Raw genomic sequence first — 5,712 nt, forward strand, 5'->3', positions numbered from 1 at the left:
GGGGGGCTCTATGGGGGACTTTTGGGATAGCATTGGAAATGTAACTGAGGAAAATATGTAATAAAAATATTAAAAATTAAAAAAAAATGCCCTATCCCCAAGTATGCTGATTTAGACAAGATTTTACTCTGATCTAAAGGGAATGGAAGAAGCAAATAAAAACATTCAGTGATCCCTATAATGGCTAAGAAAAGACGTGGACAGCAATCTTCAGAAGTCCCTCCTCCTGTCTCCCAGCAGAGTAGAGAATCTGCAGAGAATCAGCATCCATCTCTAATGATAGCTCTTCATGGTCTTGTGCTGGATTGGCCAAATGCTTACCTATCTGAGAAATGCTTTTGTTTTAGTGGGATTCATTTGCTGTACTTTTTTATATAGGTTTTTTTTTTTTTGGGGGGGGGGGGGGGGAGCAGTTTCAAAATTAGCAAACCAGAAATTTTTTTTTTTTTTTATTTTTTTTTTTTTTTTTTTTTTGAGTAAGGCTTTATCATGTAGTAACTCTAAGGGGCCTGGAAATTCTAGGTACACCAGAAACATGTGGTGGTCTTCCTAAGTGTTGGGATTTACATGCCTGTACAATACTGCCTAGTCAGCACTGATATATTATTGACTTTAGTACAGAGTTCATTGCTTGTTTATTTTACATAAGCTACCAAACATGGTTAAGAAAGATAATTTTAAAATAACAAGTAAATTATTATCCATGACTGAATGCTTTCAAGGTATTTTATTATTTTCTGCCTATGAGGTTAAAAATTAATTTCAACCATTTAGTAATTTGGAAAGACAGGTATAAAAACTTTCTTCAGGAGTTAGAGGCAGGAGGATTATAAATCCCAGATTAGCCTAAGCTAGATAGAGACCTTGTCTCAAAGAAAAAATGAACAGCCTGCTTAGTCTGTATAGTGTTACCCTATGTATTTTCAGGGCTATTTGGTATTTGGATAACCAATTGGGATTGGGTGGAGTGCTCTTCTGTGGGAAAGACTATTTCTCCTGTTCTCAGCATCCTTGGCTGCCTGTTGTTCCTTGTCTAGGGGGAGCTTTCTCCAGAAAAAGGCCATGAATTTGAAAAAGAGAGTAAAGGGAGGGATGGAGGCCACATGGGAGGATTTGAACAGAGAAAAGGGAAGGCATGATATATTGTAATCTCAAAAATAAAGAGCAAAGCAAAGCAAACAAACTATGTCATCATTTATCCAACTCCATGATGTGTGTAAATAATTGATTAGACCCAACTTAATTCACCTTCCACTAAAGGCTGTTTTCCACAGTACAGCAGGCATCTGGGTACAGTCTGACATCATACGGGTCTCTCTAAGATTCGACTAGCCCCTAGGTATGCCCAGCTACGCTTCTTTTGTTCATGCTATCTCTCCATTGAGCAAACTTATCTGTGCTAAGAGGCCAAACAAAACTGTATTTGTTCATCTTTAAGCACTTTTCATTTTTCAAACTTCTAGGCCCTGTCTTTAAGAATAATCTGAGCCTTTAAAAGAAGCAAATCTCCCAAGATCATGTGTAGTTGATTGGCAAAGACAAGAATAGTGTGAAGGTCATCTTTGATAATTCTCTGGAACCCAATTGTCTACTGAACATGAATTTGCAAAGAAGCCCCACCCCTGACTCAGAACGTCAAACACTCTTGTCTTTTATGAAAAAACTAGGACATTTGTTTCTGTTTTATGTTTGAGGGGAGTTAATACTTCACTAAAATGGTGCAAAGTTCAATAAGGGATGAGATTTGTGTTTGAATCAAAGGTGTGAGTTATACAAGAACCAAGGCTGTGCCTGCATCATTAAGATGTTTCCTGGGTCACCCACTGGTCTTTAATAGTTAAAGGAAATCTAGAATGTGGAATTTGGTAATAGAGTTCTCCACTAATATGCATGTGGCCTGCTGTTCCATCCTTAGTATTAATCTCTGCAAGCAGATGGATAATAGATAGATAGATAGATAGATAGATAGATAGATAGATAGATAGATAGATAGATAGATAGATAGATACATAGATACATAGATACATAGATAGATAGATACATAGATAGATAGATAGATAGATAGATAGATAGATAGATAGATAGATAGATAGATAGATAGATAGATCATACACCTTCCTTCTTTTTATTAATAGCACTAGTGAGTAGAGGTTCCTAACTTGATCTAGATCAATGTCTCCATTTGAATGACTGAATGCTAATCCCTCTTGCTTATGAACTGTTGGCTACTGGTCTCCATCTCTCCTGCAGGCTTCACTCCTATCTGTTCACTCCTCTCATTCCCGTCAGCTGATGCACATACTATAATACCTTTACTGAAAATAAATCATTTATTGAATGCATAATTTCCTTCCAGGTATTGCCTCATTTCTGAGAACTACATTACAGAGCAGATCCTCATAACATATTCCATTTTCTTTTATGAAGTTGTAAGCAGCTTTCAGTGTATATGCATTTAGATGCATTTACAATTAAATGTTCATTTCTCCTTACCTTTTTTTCTACTTTCAATTCTCTCCTTGCCTTTTAATCTTACTACCAATGAGTATTTTATTTCCCAGCACATTGAATCAACTCTGGTCAGAGTCATGAATGATAACCTCAATTATTTCAAAGACCATTGGCCCATTTCAGTTTTTGTCTTTTTTGTCCCATAAGCAGAATTTGGCAAGGTTTATTACTGATATTTGCTTTAAGACATGCCTAGGTCTGCCTGTTGGAACACCATTCTCTCTCAGTGTTCTTTCTTCTACTCTGGCTACTTCTATTAATCATTTATTCTTTGTGCTCTGCAATGCCCCAACCTCTTAAAATGCTGTTCTTAGGGTTCTATTCACAGCCTCTTCTTTTCTCTATATCTACTCTCTCAACATCATCAAGTCCAATGGATTCAAATGCCATCTAATTGGTGACAATTTTCAAATGTGAATCCACTCTGAAACGTTGTCTTCTCAGGGAGGCCCTTTATACTACTTTATATCAAACAGTCTTTTTCCTCACTCCATCATCCCAGACTGGGTATGTCTTTATAAAAGTGTTGGCCTGATTTCTTTATTTAAAAACATGTATTGAGTAAAAAGCTGAGATACACTTATTTTGGTTTAGGGGTAACCTAAGAAGCATCATAAAGGGATGGGAAGTGAAATCGAAGATTTAAAAACACACTGCAGATCATACTGCTACAAAAGCAGGTATGAACTGTCACAGCTGATCCCCAGGGTCAGGCAGTGTGTCCCAACAATGTGTACATACCTGCTGATGCTTTCATTGCTTGTCTTCAGCCACTAGAATATAAGCTTCATTATGACACATACCTTTCCAGTTTTCTCCATTCATATAATCTCAACACCTAGAAAATGATACAACACATAGTAAGTAATGGACAAGTTGTTAAGGTTTCTCTCTAAATGCTTACTATTGCATTTCTATCTTCTTAATTAGTTCTATGTAACTAAATACACAGGTTTTTAAGTGTAGGCTTTGGTGCATTTTGAATGTAGCTAATATATAGCTAATGAATACACATATCAACACATATAAAAATTGGACATTTCTAACTTCTCAGACTCCCATGCCTCTTTCTGGTCACTCCTTCCAAATCACATGACAACCAGATCAATTTCATTTTGCAATAATTGGTGTGTGCCCCTGCTTTAGAGCATCCTATGCCAGATTACACATACATACTCTGCAGTACTTAACCTTCTCCAGTTGCCTTTGTGTTTGAAATCTGTGCACATTGCCATCTATAGGCTATTTCTCTCTGATATTGAGTAGTATTCATTCGTTGGTACACACACACACACACACACACACATATATATATATATATATATATATATATATATACTTAGAGCTCTTAAAAATGAAGTAGAGATAACTAGTCCTATAGAGTCTTGTGGGGGTGTGTTTTTATCTCTCCTGGAGTGTTATGTGAGGGAGCTCAGGGTAAATGCACTTGTATAAAAACAATCTAATTATTTCCAGTTTTATAACCTTGCATCAGTCTGTGAAGATTACATTTGATTGACATTCACACTAGGGCTTAATATTGACAGTTTCTTTATGTTCTGCAGCATCTAATTTTGGGTTTAATTTGAATTTTCCTAATGTCTAATAGTGTTGATCATTCTTTCATATGTTTATTTGCCATCTGTATATCCTATTGGCTGAGTGCCTGCTGCCCATGGTTAGATTGTTGATCTTTATATTATTGAGATGCAAGAATTTGTCTAGCTAGTCAAGGAAATCTGTTTTCCGTTAGTGAAAATGAAGTTTAAAGATTTCCAAAATGGAGTTGTGAATGTTGAGGATTTTTACTGCTACTGAAAGGACCCAGTTGTGGACACATACATGCATGTGTGCATGGATGCGCACACGTGTGTGTGTGTGTGTGTGTGTGTGTGTGTGTGTGTGTGTGTGTGTGTGTGTGTAGCACATGGATTGTACCACCATAGGGCCATAAGAACTGGTAAAGTGAGGCATGCTCAAACCCTGGGAATCTCAGAGATCTGAGAAGGCAGGAGTGGAGCCGCCCCCTCCCAGTTTCTAATCCCTGCTCTGGAACACAGAACCATGACCACCAACTGTGAGGACCACAGGCACTCAGTCACACAGCACAGAAACTGGAGTTCTCCATGGTAAAGAGATATCTAAATAGCCTTAGCCTTCAGCCAATGACATTCCCTTCCTGGATATTCTCATGCCCTTCCTCAAAATTATATAAACCCTGGTTCACCTCCCAATAGAGCATATGCACCCAAATCCACCCCTAATAAGGCAATATGAGCAAGCATGGATGTCTCGCAGAGCAGCTTGATTAAAGACCACATGGGGCAAGCCCTTCAGTTAAACTAGTCAATCTGTCATTCTCCCAAAGAAGGCCTTCTCTCTTCTCCTGCCCGTCCTGCACTCTGCAATCACTCAGAAACTTACTAGAATCCGGCCAATTCTGGGCTCTGCTTTCCCCTTCTGGCCTGGCATGCAGTCTGACACCACAGGAGAATCAAGGCCCACAAGAAACCCATTCCTGATTTCTACTTTGGGTGGTATACCTGCTACATCTATCCATTCTAAGAGGATACCTTGAAAGCATAGCATTCATCCCAGACCCTGCCTTCTCCTTCTGGTCGAGCATGCAACAATGCTCTCAAAGCCCAAAGGAAATGCAGACTGTGGATTCTGCTGTTTCAGGCATTGCCCTGCCTTCTCTGAGCTGGCCTACCTGCAGGGCCCATGTGGCAAGAAGAAAAGCAGAACACCCACTACATATGTGCATATACATTCTGCAACTACCTAGCTAAATATAAGTATGCTATCATGAGTTCACACTGCTCTTTCTAGGTCTAACCTGGCATCACAGGGATTACTCTTTTTTAAAATTTATTTTATTTTATTTTATTTTAATTAGGTATTTTCTTCACTTACATTTCCAATGCTATCCCAAAAGTCCCCCAAACTCTCCCACCACTCCCCTACCCACCCACTCTCAATTCTTGGCCCTGGATTCCCCTGTACTGAGGCATATAAAGTTTGCAAGACCAATGGGCCTCTCTTTCCACTGATGACCAACTAGGCCATTTTCTGATACATATGCAGCTAGAGACACAAGCTCAGGGGTACTGGTTAGTTCATATTGTTGTTCCACCTATAGGGTTGCAGATCCCTTTAGCTCCTTGGGTACTTTCTCTAGCTCCTCCATTGGGGGCCCTG

General features: G+C 38.8%; 1 pseudogene; it reads left to right on the forward strand.

The window, feature by feature from the left end:
- Positions 1 to 1,487, forward strand: part of LOC110289741 — a 4,210-nt pseudogene extending 2,723 nt beyond the window's left edge.
- Positions 1,488 to 5,712: the final 4,225 nt, after the last annotated feature.

This window comes from Mus caroli, chromosome 2 (assembly GCF_900094665.2).
Source record: "Mus caroli chromosome 2, CAROLI_EIJ_v1.1, whole genome shotgun sequence".
NCBI classification, from domain to species: domain Eukaryota; kingdom Metazoa; phylum Chordata; class Mammalia; order Rodentia; family Muridae; genus Mus; species Mus caroli.